This window comes from Diceros bicornis, chromosome 4, assembly GCF_020826845.1.
Source record: "Diceros bicornis minor isolate mBicDic1 chromosome 4, mDicBic1.mat.cur, whole genome shotgun sequence".
In the NCBI taxonomy this organism is placed as follows: Eukaryota; Metazoa; Chordata; class Mammalia; order Perissodactyla; family Rhinocerotidae; genus Diceros; species Diceros bicornis.
In genome coordinates, this window is record NC_080743.1 from 56447683 (window position 1) to 56468197 (window position 20515).

Below are 20515 nucleotides of genomic sequence, written 5' to 3' on the forward strand. Positions count from 1 at the left end.
ATAAAATCTTTAAAAAAAAAAACTAGGTAGAATATGTTCTGAGTCTAATCAGGAGAATGAGCCTATTTTCTGGTTTTTCATACAACATCTGCCCCCAAAAAGGGCTTGTGATCTTGAACACCTATTGCTGAATTTCACTTTAGTTTAAATTCCAAAAGTGAAAGTGGAAGAAAAGTAGCTTGAGTTTTTGAGAGAGGGGAGGATGGTGGAGCACCAAATTCTGATTTAGGGAATTATCATTTTTTTTGATTAGTTAAATATGCATTGCTTTGACTTTTTTCTTTTAATCTGTAAGATGAAGGTAGGATCTTTAATGTTCTTACTAGTTCTGACATTCTGGACATTTTCCTTGGGTTTTATAGTAGTAGACTTTCTATTGAAGTTAGTATGTTTCATACATATTTTTCTACTCCTTGTTATGTCTCTTGCCGTTCACAATGAATTCATGTATTTTTTCTGCCTAGGCAGAAGTATATTTTTAATTGTTTTTCTTCAGCTGGAAACTTCCCCATTAGCCTCCATTGGGAGGAATATTTCAATTAATATCAGAGAAAGTCCATGTTGCAAAATCCTTATTTCCAGAGCTTAGATTGTCTCAGGAAACAGCCACTTGGGGTTATGTTTGATAATGATTGCTGTGATGATCATGATTAACCAAACCATCTGAGGTCAACTCCTCAGTATAAAATATTTTTTCCTGTAAATGCTTTGGACAGTGATTAGATTGAGAAAAAGATCAGATATGGTTGAGTTTTGCCTTCTTTGGACTCCCTGTTATTGGTATCTGAGTGCTTCACTGCCATCTAGGTGTCCAGACGTAGAAGAAAGAAATGTGCATCGGACCCCATGGCAGGGAGCTATGGTTTGTGAGGATGAAAGAGAAGAGAAACTATACCTTGTTGGAAAATTTATTGTCAATTTTTTTGCAATACAAGGAGGTCATGACAATAAATTCAAAAGTAGTAGTACAGAGTTCCAGTGGTGGCACAAAAGATGCATATATTCTGAATCTTCAACTACTACAACAATCTTTGCTCAGGAGATGGAATGTGTTACAATGTTATCAGAGAAATTTTGGCTCCTAAAGCATGTCTCTTGTCTCCCTGGATAGGTTTGCCAATAATCAACTAAAACAAAATCTGGAAAATCCAAAATTTGAGTCTCAGAAATTTTAAAGAATGCTCATTTTATCCCAAAGCATCCAAATCACTTTGTCATATCATTCTGAATATAGTTCCAAATGCTGTTTACTTCTTCCATTCACTATTTTCTTTTTTTTTTTTTTTTTTTGGTGAGGGAGATCAGCCCTGAGCTAACATCCGTGCTAATCCTCCTTTTTTCTTTTTTTTTGCCGAGGAAGACCGGCTCTGAGCTAACATCTGTTGTCAATCCTCCTCCTTTTTTTCTTCCCCAAAGCCCCAGTAGATAGTTGTATGTCACAGTTGCACATCCTTCTAGTTGCTGTATGTGGGACGCAGCCTCAGCATGGCTGGAAAAGCGGTGCGTCGGTGCGTGCCCCGGATCTGAACCCGGGCCGCCAGTAGCGGAGCGCGCGCACTTAACCACCAAGCCACCGGGCCGGCCCCCATTCACTATTTTCTAATCAAAGAGCTCAATGATTATGGAGGCTTACAAAAAAAGCCTTGGACCAAATGAAAGGAATAGAGTACAGTGCTACAGCTGAAAGAACAGACAAAACCCCCCAGTACCAAAAGAAGGGATCATATTAAATATCTTAATTCCGTGTTGTGTGTCACATTTCTTCTTTGGATTAGTTCTTATCTAGAGTTAGTTTGTTTTCTATTGGCTTCAAATTATTATTCAAAGTAATAGCACCTTTGTTATTATTCAAAGTAATAGCACCTTTGTTCTTGGACATATTCATAGAGTGGGGTGTTGCTATCTAAGTGAAAGGACCCTGAGTCTGTTCTCTCCCTTCCATGGTAACCTTTGGTCTCAGAGTCTCTTGTCTGCTTATCATCCACATCCTGACTGTATCTTTTGATGCTCCCTAACAGACTTGATCCTGACTCTTGCTTTTGCCTTTCCCCACTCTGTGTGGTTGTACTGCTTGATGAATACCTACAGCTGTATTCTTCAGTTCCTGTAGGGTCTTGGCTATCAAGAGAGTGACTAGAAATGGAGCTTTGACTTGTGTTTCTGCTGTCACTTGACTGACCATAGCTGTCACTTGATTGGCCATGGCTATGTACTTGTCTTTTATTGATGCGGAATCCAGATTGACCCTGGATTTCTTCTGATTGTCCGTGACTTGATCCCTGTCTTGCTAAACTTGTGCCAGATCTTACCCGCTCATGAGAAGATGTATCACTGAAATGCTGCTGGCTGGATCTGTGTATACCTATTGTGTTGAATTCTGATTGTCCGTGCCTAGATCCTGATTGTTCATGAATCTGTTTCCCCCCAATCTTCTGCATGCCCTATGCTATCACTATGGGATCCCTGCCTTCTAGTTGAACTAGATTCTGAATGGCTGTGAGGTGATATGGATTGTCCATGGCTAGACACAGAGTGGTTGCTTGACTGGCTATGAGTAGATCTTTGCCTTCCAGATTGAACATGAGTATCACCTAACTTTTCATGAGTTACTACTGAATGTTCATGACTAGATCCTTGCCTTCTAGTTATACTGGATCCAGAATGATTATGGGAATCAATGGACTTCCCATGACTTGTCTCTGATTGTCCACGACTTGAATCTTGTCTTCCTGTTCTTTCAGTTGCTTTTGATCCTGTATGGTCAGAACTAGAAACTGATTTTCCATGTCTAGACACTTGCTTGTTTGCAGCTCTATCCATTGACCTCAAAGGGCTAGAATTGCTCCTACTTGTTCTGCTGTCCCCAGAAGTTCTGTACCCAGACTGTGCATAGTCATAATCTGCACTTCCATAGCTTCCATGTTTCCAGCCTTGACCTGATCCATATCTTTGTCTTCCACTAAGCGGTGACTGAGAATGACTTATTCCAGACTGGTAATGACTGCTACCTGAATGTTTCCGTGTGCTATCTCTTGACTACACATGAGTATCATGTGACTGTGTATGGCTGGGCCCATTGCTCTCTATTGTGCCAGATCGTGATTGTCTATGGGTAGATGTGGTCTGCCCATGAGCAGACCCTGAGTGTGCAGATTTGTCTCTTGCCTGCCCATGGGTAGATACCCGTTTCCATGCAGTTCTAGATCCTGATGGATTATGAGTAGGTGTCTGCTCTTGATCTGATATTGAGTGTTTAGAGATATCTTCTGAATGTTCATTGCTGGATTCATGTCTTCTGGTTGTATTGGTAACTGACTGTTTTGAGGAGGACCCAGAATGTCCACGAGTAGAAACTGGGTGTCACTGTGAGACTCCTGAATGCCTTTCACTGTCACTGACATGCTGTGACTAGGTCCCATTCTGCCACTCCTGCTGGAACCTTACTGTGTGGATTATCCATGGCCAGACTGGGCATGTCTAGTGGTGTCTCCTGAATGTCCACGAGTAGTTCCCTGTCTCCCTTCAACTGTGGATCTCGACTCTTCATGTTGAGATCCAGCCTGGCCATGACTGAATCCTGAATGTCTCTGTGAGACTCCTGAATGCCTTTCAGTGTCACTAGACTCACCTTGACTAGATCCCCTTCTGCCACTGCTCCAGGAGCCAGACCATGTGGATTGTCCATGACTAGACTGAGCTTGTCTAGTGGTCTCTCCTGACTGTCCATGAGTAGTTCCTTGTCTCCCTTCAAGTGTGGATCTTGACTCTTCATGTTGATACCAAGCCTGTCCATGAGTGGATCCTGAGTCTCTGAGAGACTCCTGAATGCCTTTCACTGTCACTAAACTCGCTGTGGCTAGATCCCCTTCTGCCAATCCTACTGGACCCTGACTGTGTGGATTGCTCATGACCAGTCTGTGTATGTGTGGTGACATCCCTTGACTGACCAGAAGTAGATTCTTGTCTTCTTGTGCTAGATCCTGACTGTTTATGGGTCGTTGCTGTATGTCCATGATCTAAACCAGAATGTCCAGTGCTGTCCTCTGAGTGTCCATGCGTTGGTCTTCTTCTACTTGTATTAGATCTTGATTGTCCATGCTCATTTCTAGAATGCCCATAGGTAGATGCTGAATATCTCTCCAAGTTACCTGACTCACCTTCACTGTCATTTGATTGGCTATGTGTTGTTTCCTATCTTCTGGAAGCTCTCCTTTCCTGACTTGATCCTTGCCTTTGTTGCCTATGTCTGTGAATGCTGTCATGATCTTCAGACTCACTTCCTGATGTACTGTGACCCCTATTTCTTTTATTATCACTCTGAGTAGTTCTTTCTTGGCTGCTTGTCTGACTGTGTGGGGAATCTAATGTTGGATGCTTTTTGCCTGAACTAAAACCACAGCTTCTTTGTCCACTTGCCCTAGATTCATGTTTGTCATAGCCAGAGGGTTGACCTGAGCTAAACTCATGTTGATCATAACTGGAAGACTGACTTGAATTAGACCCATGTTGGCCAGAGTTAGAGCACTTGCCTGAGCAAGATCTATGTTGGCCAAAACTAGAGGATTGCCCTGAACTAGAACCATGTTGACCATAGCTAGACTGACCTGAGCTAGACCCATGTTGTCCAAATCCAGAGGACTGACCTAAGCCAGATCCATGTTGGCCAAAACAAGAGGATTGCCCTGAGCTAGAACCATGTTGACCAAAGCTAGTCTGACCTGAGCTAGACCCATATTGTACGAGGCCAGAGGACTGCCCTGAGCCAGACTCATGTTTCCCAAAGCCAGAGGACTGACTTGAACTTGACCCATATTGTCCAAAGCCAGAGGACTGATGGAGTCAGATCCATGTTGTCCAAAGCTAGAGGATTGACCTGAGCCAGATATATGTAGTCTAGAGCTAGAGGATTGGCCTGAGTCAGAGCCACATTGGCCAAAGCTGAAGAACTGACCTGAGCTAGACCCATGTTGGCTAAGCCAGAGGACTGACCTGAGCTAGATCTGTGTTGGCCAAAGCCAGAGGACGGACTTGAGCTAGACTCATGTTGGCCAAAGCCAGAGGACTGACCTGAGTTAGGCTCATGTTGGCCAAAGCCAGAGGACTGATCTGAGCTAGACCCATGTTGGCCAAAGCCAGAGGACTGACCTGACCTAGACCTGTGTTGGCCAAAGCCAGAGGACTGAGCTGAGCATGACTCATGTTGCCCAAAGCCAGAGGACTGACCTGAGCCAGATCCATGTTGTCCAAAGCTAGAGGATTGACCTGAGCCAGATCTATGTTGTCCAGAGCTAGAGGATTGGCCTGAGCCAGACCCGAATTGGCCAAAGCCAGAGGACTGACCTGATCTTGACCCATGTTGGCCAAAGCCAGTGGACTGAACAGAGCCAGACTCACATTGGCCTACCACAGAGGACTGAGCAGAGCCAGACCCACGTTGATCACATTTAGAAAATTCATTTGAACCAGACCTTTTTTGATCAGAGTTCGAAGAGTGTCTATGGGAACTAGACCATGTTGACCATAACTAGAAAACTGACTTGTTCCAGACCCATATCGTCCACAGCTAGAAGATTGACTTTAACCTCTTCCCTGTTGTCCTCCACAGCTCTGTGGTTGACCACACACTCTAGATCCATATCCTCTCTGACTAGAAGACTGGCTACAGGAGCTAGGCTCATGTTGACCATATCCAGAGGACTGACCACTTGAGATACATCCATGACCTTGTCCTCTACTACTTCCTAATTGATAACCTGACTGGGTAATGCTAGATTGATTTCTTTGCCCTCCAAATCTACATGCCTGACAAGAATTAGAAGCATTTTGTGACCCTCCACACCCACCTAAATTGCTGGAACCACATGCATGGCTTTGCCTTCTACTGTCTCCCGAACCTCTAGAGCTAGACCCAAGCTTTTGTCCTCTACCCCTTGACTGAGTAGAGTTTGATTCATGTCCACTAGCATCCGATCCACGTGACAGACCACCATGACCTTTCCTTTTCCCACTCTTTGATCCACACCCAGATTCATATTCCTCCCCAGATTCCTTAGAGGGGCTAACATGTGACTTGTTTCTTCTTTTCCCAAGATCTCCAGAGCTGAAGCCATGTCTTTCTTTGCTACTACTCCATGAGTGACCAGAGGTAGACCCACGGCACCTTTTCTCAGATCCCTCTTAGTTCCTTGAGCTAGAGAAACCACCTTGCCTTCCCAGCCCCCTGGAGTTAGACCCATGTGTGTGTTTTGCAGTTCCCCTCAATCCCTCAGAACTGTAACCATGCTCCTCTCCCTCACTGCAACTTGAATATATGTAACCTGATTTCTGTCCTGATGTATTCTCTTCTTCCTCTTCTGTTTCACTTTCTTTCTCTTGGTATTGGCAACCATGCCTGTGCTTCTTTGATCCTGAAGCTTTGCAGTATTCTTTGCTGAGAACCTTGTTGCAGGCCATAGCCAGCTTGAACACCATGAGAAGAAACTCAGTAAAGTCCAGTCTTAGGTCATGATCTCGATCCAGCATATGCATGATGACTTTCACTGTGTCTGGATCATCTGGGTTCTGTATACAAGCAATACACCCAAAGGAGACCTGGTCAGCTTAGCCCACATACTCAGCTAAAATATTCATGTAGGGCTGTGGGATTGTGGATGTTTGACATTAGGTTTTTTTTTTTTTTTTGAGGAAGATTGGCCCTGGGCTAACATCCATGCCCATCTTCCTCTACTTTATATGGGCCGCTGCCACAGCATGGCTTGACAAGTGGTGCGTTGGTCTGTGCCCAGGATCCGAACCTGCGAACCCTTGGCTGCTGAGGCAGAGCGTGCAAACTTAACTGCTATGCCACCGAGCGGGCCCCAACATTAGGTGTTTTTAATCCACCCAAGGATTACTTTAGGCTAAGGCAGTCTAATAGGATCCAGCAGGTGTGAAGAGGTAATAGAAAAGAATAAAGATTATTGGGATCTTCAGAAGAATACATTTCAAGGACCTAAGCTAGAGGACTAGGCACTCAGATATGGCATACAGGAAGGAGTTGAGTAAACCAAGTTCAGTACCTGGTGTGTTTTAGTTTGACATACATTTTAAACATTACATGCTAATATAGTCTATGTTAGGATCTTTAATTTTGAAGTTAATAGCTGAGTCCTTTCCAAGTAGATGGAAAAAATTGCGTGTATTTTGTTTTCAGTTTTTAGTCATCCTGGCTACTTGGTCAACTCCCCTTGTAGATGATTTCCCTCTCTAAACTTTTTCTTCCTCATTTGATAGGATAATTTATTAATTCATGTCTTAGCATAAATTATATTCTGCTTTTTCAGAATGGGAAACCTGGGGGCATGAAAAAATCTGATGTCTACAAGGTGAGAGTGCACAGAAAAGTAAGGAAAACACATTCACCTTTCTAAAAATAAATGCTGCCTCAACACTTTCTGATGTCCCAAAAAAGTACTGCTCGCAGAGTTTGCTCAAAGACCACTGGGACTGGGCACTTTTTACCTAATCTTTGGTGACATGGCAGAGAATGTAGGACCCTAGCAGCCTTTACTCCTGGCACATGGTCCTCACCTTCAGAATTGGACAAAACTCTTTCTCCAGAAGTTCCTTTAGCTCATCCTTGATCAGCGTGCCACATTCCCCATCCTGCTTCGTGTATTTGTAGAAAACGTCAATGACAGTGACAACATTTCTCAAGAGGTTGCTCATCTTTTTGCAAGTTTGAGTGAACCTGAAGAGGAAATAAAAAGACCCTATCATTCATTTTATTTCCTGTTAACTTATAAGGAGTTCTGATTTTAATAATAATCATCATGATTTTTCAAATCTCTTGTCTCTTTTAAACCAAAAATGCCTCAACAAGTAAGGGATGATATAACACCTTTCAACACAGTGAAAATTAACTTTTTAAACTTTGAGTGACTTTGCTAAGATCAAGTCATGGGATGTTACTGGCTGAACTGGGACTAGATCTCATATCTCCATGTCCTGGATGAAAATATTCTTTACGTAATGCCTCTATACTTGGTACACTTTAGTGTCCCTGGTGTTGTCCTGGAGTTTCCAAAGTTTCCCAAACCACCTAGGTGTATTGCCCAGTATCTCTTGCTAATTTCACTGCTTTTCTTGAGTCAAAAGTGCCAGACCTTCTGCCATGCAAACCTACTTCCCCTCTGGGCACTAGAAGCTGAACTGGACTATTAAAGCCTTCAGCAAATAAAAAATGGGCAGAGTGGGCCAATGCTATCCTGATGCCTCAGAGGCATGAGATAGCCCTCATCAGACCTCAGAAACCATCCTAATCTCAGCCTTGACCAAACACTGTTCTCTTTCAGTAATCAGGAAGAAAGTCTCAATGATGCAGGCAGTACTTTGACTAGTGGATGATTAGATCTTGGAGCTCTGGGAACTAACACCAGACAAGGAAGGGACTCTACGATAGTGCTGGTCTCCTCCATATTTGAGCTGGACAACCCAGAAAAGATGGCATGTGAAAAGACTAGCTTCCTAGATTGTGGAATGGCCTAGAAGAAGACAAACTTCTACTTGCATTATTCTTCTCCACAACAACAAATTTATTCTGAAAAGACTGCAGAATAGGGGCCGGCCCAGTGACGTGGTGGTTGAGTTCGCGTGCTCCACTTTGGCGGCCTGGGGTTCACGGGTTCAGACCCCGGTGCAGACCTACGCACAGCTCATCAAACCATGCTATGAGTGTTCCATATAAAGTAGAGGAAGATGGGCACAGATGCTGAGGAAGATTGGCCCTGGGCCAAAAAAGAGGAGGATTGGCAACAGATGTTAGCTTAGGGCTAATTTTCCTCACCAAAAAAAAAAAAAAAGACTGCAGAATAAACTAAACTAACCAAAAGTAAGTAAACAGATTGAAAAGAAAAAAAAAGAAAGAAAGAATAGTGAGTAGAAAGGCCTAACATATATTAACTCTGCCTTAGCTCATGCTCCTCGATTTCTGCCATGGACAACAACCAACCAAATATCCATCAGTGTTGTGGATGAATTTTCTCTCACCTGGTTCACCAAAGGAACAAGTAGGATAAAGCCTGATGCAGCTTGCAGGGTGACAGTGGATTGAGATAGTGGCCCTTATATAGCTTATAATGTGTGGGTGCTGCCATCTGTGGGATGGACTGATTCATTTCCAATCAAACCTAATTCCACCTCTGTGCATGTTTACCTTCCAACTTCTTCACAATCTCATCTTTGAGATGATTGCAGAAAGGCTGGTACCGGCCCACCTTCCAGTATGAGGACACATTGAGATGCAGGTGTACTCATGGAGAGTGGGGCTTGCGACCTTTGCTACAAGAGGGGAGGCTAGTAGCATAGACGTCTGCCAAAGCCTTTCTCACACCCGTTTCCTATGTCTGGTCCATGTAGAAGAATTCAGGGAAGACCCAGGGTAGGACTCTTAAAGGAATATGTTTCTTGGCTTCTCCCTAAAAACTAAAACTAAATCTATTGCAAACTTGTTTAGCCCAGTGATTAAGAGCGTAAACCTTGGAATCTGACAGATCTGGGTTGGAATCCTGCCTCTGCCACTCACTAGTTATGTGACTTAATATCTCTGTAAACGTGGGGAATTTTCTTCATAGTGTTGTTATAAAGCTTGAAAGAATTAAATCAAGTGCCTGGAACAAAACAGCCATTCAATAAGAGGTAAAAATAGCTGTTTTTCCATTAAAAAAATACTACCTTTTTTTTTTTTTGCATTTGATTGAAATACTATATTTTCTGTGTTTGTTTTGTGGATGATATCATCATTGTGAATGTCACTCTTACCAGTTCTTTTTTGAGCTAAAATCATTTATCAAGCACTGTGCTCAGGGTTGATCAGCATCTGTGGGCATCTAATACTGTACCAGGTGGCCTGTGATTGGTCTGCTTGGAAGAGGTTGGCTGGTGGGTCACATTGATTAAAGGCAATTATGATGCCAATAATCTTGATGCTATTTATGGTGATGATGATGATGTTAATAATGGAGATAAAATCCCAAGATCAGACCCTCCTAATTTTGCAGAAGCAGGTCAAAGCATAGGCCCTAGATTTGCCTGCAGGGTGCATAGACTGTTTCCTTCTTTCTCTATGACTGATCCACTGGGGGGCTTGTGGGGGCTATAGTGTATTTATTCTGCTTTTCCAATGTGTAACCTTTCTTCCTCTGGTTACACTCTAGACCCTGGAAGCCCCTTCCTGGTTGTCTATGGTTCTTAGCCACCTAATCTTCACTATGAAGACTTAATCTTCCCAAACCTTGAGACCATGATTCTTTTGGGGTCTTAGAGATTAAAAAAATCTTTTTGTCCCTTCTCTTTCATAAAGAAGCCAGAGTCCGAGCAGTCTCTAATGGATTATGGATTTATGGACTTCTCCACTGCCTGCTGCCTTCCTACCCCATAGAATTCTGGAACATGTAGTTCTGAGTGGTTCAGCTTGGTCTAAGTGTGAGTGAGACATTTGCTGACTGAGGTATATTCTTCAGCTTTAGAACCTTCCTCTGCTTACATGTAAAGCTCACCTGTCAAGTTCAACTTCTTTCTCCTGGAAGCTGCTCAAGGCTGCCAGTGGCTGGAGTTTTGCTGAGGTAAAACCCAATCCAACTTGGGTCTTTATGTAAAGCCAGAGGCAAGTTGAGTCAGGTCCATACCAACCAAGTTCAGATTCTGCCTGCTGTAGGACTGGTTCCCTCACCTATTAGTGCTACAACCCAGGAATCTGGGACCTAGGCTAAGCTATTTGTCAAACAACATTGTGAGTGATAAGGCAAGCTGGATCTCTATTTTAAGAATGGGAGTGAAGGGAAGCCATCTTGTATATTAATTTAAATATATATTCTGCAACCCCCACCCTCAGAAATCCAAAGGCTGGCTACTCTAAGCCACATCTGCACCAGGCCCATGGCAGAGGACTGCAATTCAACTCTTAGCCAAATTGAAAAGAAAGTCCCATATGCTTTAATTCTTATACCCAAGAAATATTCACAGGAGCTGGTATGTGGCTGCACCACTGGAAAAGGAATAGGAGAAAAAATATCAAATACACACCCAGTGCTCAGTCTCTAGACAGAGCCTCAATAAGAGGAGAGCTAACCCCCAAACTTTTCTGTGAAAATGTAAAAGATAAATATGATACACTATAGTGCAAAGAACACTAGATCATGGTTGTCTTCTTTCTTTCTCTCAATCCTCAAAGGATTTGTCAGCAAATCCTATTGATTCTATCTTCAGGTTATAACCAGAATCTGTACAATTCTCACTATCTCCACTGCTGCCATCCTGGTCCAACTGCCATAATTTCTTGCAGGTACTCTTAGCCTCCTACCTGATATGTCTGCTCTTATTCTTGACCCTCTACAGTCTGTTGTTAGCACTGTAGACAGAGTGAATGTTTCAAGACAGAAGTCTGAGCATGTTGCTCCTCTGCTTAACACTCTATAGAGGCTCCCATCATGCTCAGAGTAAGCCAGAGGCCTGAGAGGGACTAAAAGATCTCTCACCTCATCTCTTGCTACTCTCCTCACTCTTTGCTCCTGCCACACTGGCCTCCTTGGTGCTCCACGGACTTGCCAGGTGCACTCCCATCTCAGAGTTTCCTCTCTCTGGAGTATTTTTTCACAGCTATTGCTCCCTCATCTCCCATAGGTCTATGCTCAGTTATTGCCTTCAGGATTCTCACTTCTGGCCAAGATGGAGTAATACGGGTTGGATTTACCCTCCAACTTTCACCAACTAAAATCTGGTGATAAAAGGAAACAAATATTTTCACCCATTGGACAACAGGCAACACAGGGGAAATGAGTGAGGTGAACCCTACAACTGGCCAGCTTAGAGCCTGGAGAGAGTTTCCAGGCTGCGGGCACGTGAGAGGAAACCTAGGCAGGATCAATTCTTCAAAAGGGCATTATAGATTCAAGTGTTTTATGAACACAAACCGAATAGAACTGAATGAAGAAATAGTCATTTACAGTCAGAGATTTCAAAACTCCTCCCTCAATAATTGATAAAATGAGTAGACAGAAAACCAGTAAGGATACAGACGTCTTGAAGAACACTATCAACCAACTTGATCGAAGTGACGATTATAGAACACTCAACAACAGCAGAATACACATTCTTTTTAAGTGCATGTGGAAAATTTATCAAGATAGACTAAATTAAACCATGTATTAAAGCAATGCATTAAATTAAATGAAAACAGTGTTTTAAAACTATAATATGTTACGACCAGTGGAGTTTATCCTGGGAATGCCAGACTGATTCAACATTCAAAAATCAATCAAGGTAATATATCAAAAGGTGAAAGAACACAATCTATATTATCATCTTAATAGATGCAGAAAAAGCATTTGATGAAACTTAGCATCCATTTGTGATAAAAAATCTCTTAGCTAAATTGGAATAGAAGAGAACTTTCTCAGACTGATAGCAGGCATCTAGAACATTCCTACAGCTAGCATCTTACCTAATGGTAAAAGAGTAAATATTTTCCTTTTAAATATGGGAGCATAGATCTCACCACTCATATTCAGCATCATAGTAGAGACCCTAGCCAGTGCAGTAAGGCTACAGGTGAGAGAAGAGAAAGTAAAACATCATTTATTTGCAGATGACATGATTGTTCATGCAGAAAATCCCAAAGAAACTACACAAAAAGAAAACTACTAGAACTAGTAAGTGAGTTTATCAAAGTCCCAGGATATAAGGTCAGTATACAAAAATCAAACATATTTCTATATACTATTGATGAACAATTGAAATTAAAAGTACCATTTATCCATTTATAAGAGCACTAAAATCATGAAATACTTAGGTATAATTCTAAAAAACATGTGCAAGATATGTGTGCTGAAAACTAGAAAACACTGATGAAAGGAATTAAACAAAAATCTGAATAAATCAAAAGTTATCCATATTCATAAACTCTAGTCTTCCAAGACTCAACATTAAGTTGTGAATTTTCCCCAAATTGTTTTACAGATTCAACAAGATGCTAATAAAAATCCTAATGGGCTTTTTTTTTTTTTCGTAGAAATGGGCAAGTTGATTCTAAAATTTATAGTGAAAGGCAAAGAAACTTGAATAGGCAAACAATTTGAAAAAGAACAAAATTGGAGAGTTTGCATTGGTTGACTTCAAGACTTACTATAAAGCCATAGTAATCAAGCAAGTGTCTTGTTGGCAAAAGGTTAGCCATATAGAACAAAAGGAAAGAGTGGAAAGTCCAAAAATTGACCCCTACTTATATGGTCAGTTAATTTTCAAGAAAGGTGCAAAGGCACCAATTCCAGAAAGATGCTGGAACAATTGGATATCCATATGCAAAAAAAAGAAAAAAAAAACTTTGATCCGTACTTTGCACTGTATACAAAATTACCTTAAAATAGATTGTAGATCTAAATGAATAAAGTTTTGAGAGGAAAATATAGGAAAAAAATCTGTGTGACCTTGGATTAGGCAAGGTTTCTTAGATTGATTTCTTAGATGTGACACTGAAAGCATAATCCACGAAAGAAAAAAACTGATAAACGGGGCTTCATCAAAATTTCGAACTTCTCTTCAAAAGACACTTTTAAGAAAGTGCTAAAACAAGCCAAAGAGTGGGAGAAAGTATTTTCAAATCACATATACGATAAAAGACTTGAATCTAGAATTTATAAAGAACTCTCAAAACTCAATCATAAGAAAATAACTCAATGAAAGTATTGGCAAAGAATTTGAACGGACACTTCACTAAAGAAGATATACTAATGGCAAATGAGCATGTGAAAAGATGTTCAACATCATTAGTCATTAGGGAAATGCAAATTAAAGGTGCAATGAGATACCATTACATATCTATTAGAATATTTTTTTAAAAAATCTGGTAATACTAACATCAAACAGCATACTGCCTATATTTTCTTCCAGGAGTTTTATGGTTTCAGGTCTTACATTCAAGTCTTTAATCCATTTTGAGTTAATTTTTGTATATGGTGTAACATGTGTCTACTTTCATTCTTTTGCATGGATGAATGGATAAAGATGTGTTATATATATACGATGGAATACTAAATGCTACTCAGCCATAAAAAAAGTCAAAATCGTGCCATTTGCAACAACATGGATGGATCTTGAGGGTATTATGCTAAGCAAATAAATCAGACAGAGAAAGACAAATACCTTATGATTTCACTCGTATATGGAAGATAAACAAACAAACACATAAAGGTAAGAAGAACAGATTGGTGGTTAACAGAGGGGAAGAGGGTGGGGGGAGGGTGAAAGGGGTAAAGGGGCACATATGTATGGGGACAGGTAAAAACTAGACTATTTGTGGTGAACACGATGCAGAAACTGAAATATAATGATGTACACCTGAAATTTACACAATGTTATAAGCCAATATGACCTCAATAAAATAATTTAAAAAAATCTGGTAAGACCAAGTGCTGACTAGGATGCAGAGCAACTGGAACTCTTGGAATGAAAAACAGTTCCACTACTTTGGAAAACTAACAGTTTCCTATAAAAGTAAATGTACATTGATCATCTGACCTAGAAATCCCACTACTAGATATTTACCCAAGTGAGGTAAAAATTTATATTCACACAAAAACCTACATGCAGATGTTCATAGCAGCTTTACTTGTGATAGCCAAAGACTGGAAACAACGAAAATGTCCTTTACCTGGTGAATTATCCATACAAACAAAAACTGTGATATATTCACTGTCAGATGCAAAAAAATTGATGAATCTCAAATCCATTTCGTGAAATGGATTTTAAGTGAAAGAAGCCAGGCTCAGAAGGCTGAATTCTGTATAAATCCATTTATATGACACTCTGGAAAAGGCAAAGCTATAGGGACAGAGATCAGATCAGTTGTTGCCAGAGCCTGAGGTTGGAGGGAGAGGTTGACTACAAAGGGGCACGGAGGTATTTTTTTTTTGATAATCGAGTTGTTCTATACAGTAGTCCTCCCTTATCCATGGTTTTGCTTTCTGCGGTTTCAGGTACCCATGGTCAACTGCCATCTGAAAACATTAAATGGAAAATTCCAGAAATAAACAATTCATAAATTTTAAATTGCTCTCTGTTCTGGGTAGCAGTGATGAAATCTTGTGCCATCCCACTCTGTCCTGCCTAGAATGTGAATCATCCCTTTGTCCAGCGTATCCACACTGCATATACTACCTGCTCCTTAGTCACTTCGTAGCTGTCTGGGTTATCAGATCTACTCTCCCAGTATCACAGTGTTTGTGTTCAAGTAACCCTTATTTTACTTCATAACAGCCCCAAAGTCAACTTTATTATTAGTTATTGTTGTTAATCTTTTACCGTGCCTAATTTATAAATTAAACTTATCAGAGGTATGTATGTCTAGGAAAAAACGTAGTATATATAGGGTTCAGTACCATCCAGGGTTTCAGGCATCCACTGGGGATCTTGGAATGTATCCTCGCGGATAAAGGGGGACTATTGTATCTTGATTATGTTGGTGGTTATACAGGTATTTGCATTTGTCAAAGCTTGCAGAACTGTACACTAAAAAAAATAAATTTTAATCTGTGTAAATTACATCTTAATACAAAAATTTAAAAATAAATGAAAAAATATTACCTTCATAACAAGACCTTCTCTGGCCACTCTATTTCCTATCACCTCCTCTTTCCAGCACTCCCATTTCCAATTCCCTTTGCTTTATTTTTTCCATAGCACTTAACATCATACAGCATACTATGTAATTTACTTATCTGTCATGGTATTTGTCTCCCCTCCACACTGGTATATAAGTTCTATGAGGATAGAGCTTTCTCTTTTATTTACTGCTGTATTCCAAGTACCTAGAACAGTGCCTGGCACATTGTAGATACTCGAAATATTTGTTGAATAGGTGAATAAATAAATTAATGAATGATTTGGTGGCAGGAGATCTGCGTTTTACCTCTACTCCTTCCTGGTTGTATTCTCTGGCTAAATCACATAAACTCTCTTCACTCAGCTATCTCAGCTATAAAATGGGCTGATAATATAAGCCTTACTGATCTCAAAGGGCTTTGTGAGGATAAAATGAAAAAAATTATAAAAGCTTGTCATAAACTCTATAGTATATGAATTAATATTATCACTATTATTATTACTTTTAAAAATCTATACAATCTTTAATTTTTTTTTGGTTTACTCGATTCTTCTCTTTTCTCCACTTATATAACATTAATAGTCCCATACATACAACTTTAGCACACAGTGCTAATTGGGTCTAATTGATCTAATTATTTAAAATGTGAAATGTTGTGTCAACCCAACGAGATTTTAATTTTGGAGAGTGGAAACTATAGTTCTATATCATACATTTAAAATTTTTCCTGATAAAATGATTTTGTTCTTTTTATTCATTCAATTGAGAAATCAACCAGTGCAACGGCCCCGAGGTGGAATGTGCCTGCAAGTTCAGGGAGCGGCCAGGAGGCTAGTGAGGCTGGAGCAGAGCGAGCGAGAGGGAGAGCACTCAGGATGTGTGGTCCACATGGTTAGGCCTTAGATTTTGGCTTTTACTTCTAGTGTGTTGGGGAATTAATGTCAGGTTTAGAACAGAAGGGTGATCTGATTTACTTTTTAAAAGTTTCTTTCTATCTACTTATGTTGAGAATAGACTGTGAGGGGGCAAAGGAAGAATCAGGGAGACCATTAGAAGCGATTGTAATAAGGCAGGCAAGAGATGATTTGTTAAATAGATAATTATGTTTTATTAAATTTATCCTTATTTATATAAATAAAGAAACAAAGCAGAAAAAAACCTTTTGGCAGATCATGTCTTTTTCAGGCTTAGAAAATACGGTCATTTTACTGTATTGCCTAAACATCTAACACAGTAGACATAATGAGTGCTGAAGAGATGCTTATTAGTTGGTGGATTTGAATTCTTGTCTTAAGAGGACTGAAAGTTGTGCAGCCTTCTTGAGGAGTTTAAGATCATGTCATTTTGCTCTTTGGGCCTGTGGGTAGAGGCGCACCTGGGACCTTTTCCAGCTGGAAGTTTTAGTTGTGAGATGGCCAAGTTGTGAGACATAACTGCCTGGGGCTGCTGTGCCACAAACACCATCCCAGTGCTATAGTGTTGCCATGCTGGTTACTAACTCCAGTCGTGAGCACTTGGCACGTGCACAGAGACTTCTGTGAACGTGCCAGTGCTCATCCCGGCTCTCAGCATGGGCCAGGTCCCTGAGCAGCAATCCCATCTGCTTATTGGAGTACAGCTAGATTCTCCACTATTGATTTATTTTTAGTGTCTGGAAAATTTTATTTACCAAGGAAATTCAGACCTCCAGGGCAGCAGTGAGGGCCTCGCCAGAGGTGAGTTTTCTTCAATTAAAGCACAAGGTCTGAAGTGGACTAGATTGAGATTTGATTCTTCTTTCTGCTACTTGGCTGTGTCACCCTTGGAAAGTGATTGAACCTCCCTGACCTCGAGTTTCCTCAAATGTAAAATTGATATTCTTTCATTTAGTTGTACACTCACATGAAATGTATTTATTAAGATGAGCTAGGCATTGTTCTAGGTGCTGGGAAGACAACGGTGAAGGAGTAGACATGGTCTTTGCCTTCAGAACATTTATAGCATAAGACATAGTAATAATAAATACCTCATCGTGTTTTTCTAAGGATAAATAAGAAAGTATGTGTGTAGTGGATACCTTGAGTCATCTCTCCTACTGCTCCCATTTCTGGGAACTGCCCTCTCCACAGTTATTTGGTCCAGGTTATCTGCCTGATGAAGCGAGGCCAATGAGCACCTTCCCTTGGAATTCAGTATTAGCACTATGTGATTCCATTCTTAGTCTCTGCCCAGTGTCTTAAATGGAGGTGATATTAACTCCAGAAGTATGAACAGCCACGAAGCCTGGGAAGCAGGAAAACACAATCTCTAGCAAGAGAGAATAATGAAGCAGGGAGCAGAGGCACAAAGAAGACTGGAGACAAGAGATGACAAGAGTCGGGATGGCATGGCCCTCCTCCAGGCCCTTGCTGAGAGCAACTGTTTCCCTGTCCTTGGGTCTTGTGACACACTCTGTATCCTTATCTATGTAGTAATTGTGTTTAAATTAGCTCAAACTTGTTCTATGTTACTCCCGACTAGTTCCAACACATTGACGGCGCTCAAAAAGTGGTAGTTTTTATAATTATTGTTCAGAAACATACAACTTCCCGTATTTCTTCCATCCCCTCACACTTTTATGCAGAATGTCACTATCTTTCTGATTCTGTTCTGCCCTGGAGAGCTCTATCTGGACGTCTCACAGACGTCAAACCCGAACCCAGCATGTCGCAAACTGAAATTCCTTATCCCAATCAACTCATGTAGCTTCACGCACTTCTTCTGTCTGCCAGCATTAAAATCGCTTATCCAGTTGCTCAAAATCCTGAGAGTTATCCTAGATTTCTCTTGCTCCCTCATTTCCCACATCCAGTCATTCAACAAGCTGTGTAGAGTCTGCTTTCTAAACACTTGGTGAATTCTCCCTGTCGACCTCATCCCTACAGCCACTGCTTCAGTTTAGGTCCCCATCATCTCTCCCCAAGACTATAGTACTGGCCTCCTATCAATCTCTTTTCTTCCACCCTGCTGTTTTCTAGCTCACTCTCTTCATTTCAGCCACAGAGAATTGTGTGAGAAGTAAATTGATCAAATCATGTCTCTCACAGGATGACCAACCATCCTAGTTTGCCCAGGACTGAGGGCTTTCCTGGGGTCACAGCACTGCCCATGCTAAAACCAGGACGATCCCAAACAGACTAGGATGGTTGGTCACCTCCCTGCTTAAAACGTTTAAATGACTTCTCATTACATGCAGAGCTGAGCTTTTTAGCACAATATAGGAAACATTTCTTCGTCCCACCTTAGCTTTCTGATCATTGTTTTAATTTATTTAATGCATTGTTTTAATACATTGTTAAATTTAGTCTGTCTTGATAAATGTTCCATGTGCGCTTAGAAAGAATGTGTATTCTGCTGTTGTTGAGTGTTCTATAAATGTCACTTAGATCAAGTTGGTTGATAGTGTTCTTCAAGACTTCTATATCCTTATTGGTTTTCTGTCTACTTGTTTTTTCAATTATTGAGAGAGGAGTTTTGAAACCTCTGACTGTAAATGACTATTTCTTCATTCAGTTCTATTTGGTTTGGGTTCATATAACACTTGGAATTGTAATGTCCTTTTGATGAATTGCTCCTGTCTAGGTTTCCTGTCATGTGCCCACTGCCTGGAAACTCTCTCCAGGCTCTAAGCTGGCCAGTTGTAGGGTTCACCTCACTCATTTCTCCTGTGTTGCCTGTTGTACAATGGGTGAAAATATTTGTTTCCTTTTTTCACCAGATTTTAGTTGATGAAAAGTGGAAGGGTAAATCCAACCCATGTTACTCCATCTTGGCCAGAAGTGAGAATCCTGAAAGCAATAACTGAGCATAGACCTATAGGACATGAGGGAGCAATAGCTGTGAAAAAATACTCCAGAGAGAGGAAACTCTGAGATGGGAGTGCACCTGGCAAGTCTGTGGAGCACCAAGGAGGCCAGTGTGGCAGGAGCAAAGAGTGAGGAGAGTAGCAACAGATGAGGCCAGAGATCTTTTAGTCCCTCTTTCTTCTCTGATATTGTCTTATGTACCTCTCCGTCTTGTACGGATAGTACATTAGAATCAAACTCCTTTATAATTCTCTAAATGCACAGTGCAGTTTCATACCTCTGTGTTTTTTCACAGGCTGTTTTTCTGCCTAAAATAATCTCCGTCTTCTATCTGTCAACTGGTTTATCCTGCTAACCCTTGCTTGAAATGCCTCTTGATCTGTAAAGCCTTTCTCGATACCTTCTCGCTCTCAAAGAAACCGCTGACGCTTTTGAGTTATCTGATCTTCTCGTGCAGACTCATATTATTGCTCTAATTACACTAAACTGTAATATTTTTGGTTACCTGTCTTCTAGACTACTCCTTGATGGCAGGGACATGTCTTATTTTTTATGATATTCAAGCATTTACACATGATAGGCAGACAGTATGGGGTCGGGAAATATCTGTTGAACAGAACCAAACTAAACTTTAATAACTTATGGTTGATAAAGTATTCTTATGTAATTAGTTCATTTGATCCTCACAGTAGCAATCAGAAGTATTATTATTATTTTTTTTTTTGTGAGGAAGATCAGCCCTGAGCTAACATCCATGCCAATCCTCCTCTTTTTGCTGAGGAAGACTGGCCCTGAGCCAACATCTGTTGCCAACCCTCCTCCCTTTTTCCCCCTTTTTCTCCCCAAAACCCCAGTAGATAGTTGTATGTCATAGTTGCACATCCTTCTAGTTGCTGTATGTGGGACGCTGCCTCAGCGTGGCCAGACAAGCGGTGCGTCAGTGTGCACCCGGGATCCAAACCCGGGCCGCCAGTAGCGGAGTATATGCCTACCCAACCCCCAAGCCATGGGGCCGGCCCCTAGAAGTATTATTATCTCCATTTTTGCCTATGAGGAA

General features: G+C 41.0%; 1 pseudogene; it reads right to left on the bottom strand.

The window, feature by feature from the left end:
* Positions 1 to 3083: 3083 nt before the first annotated feature.
* Positions 3084 to 7707, bottom strand: LOC131401222 (filaggrin-2-like; annotated as a pseudogene).
* Between the last annotated feature and the right edge of the window lie 12808 nt (positions 7708 to 20515).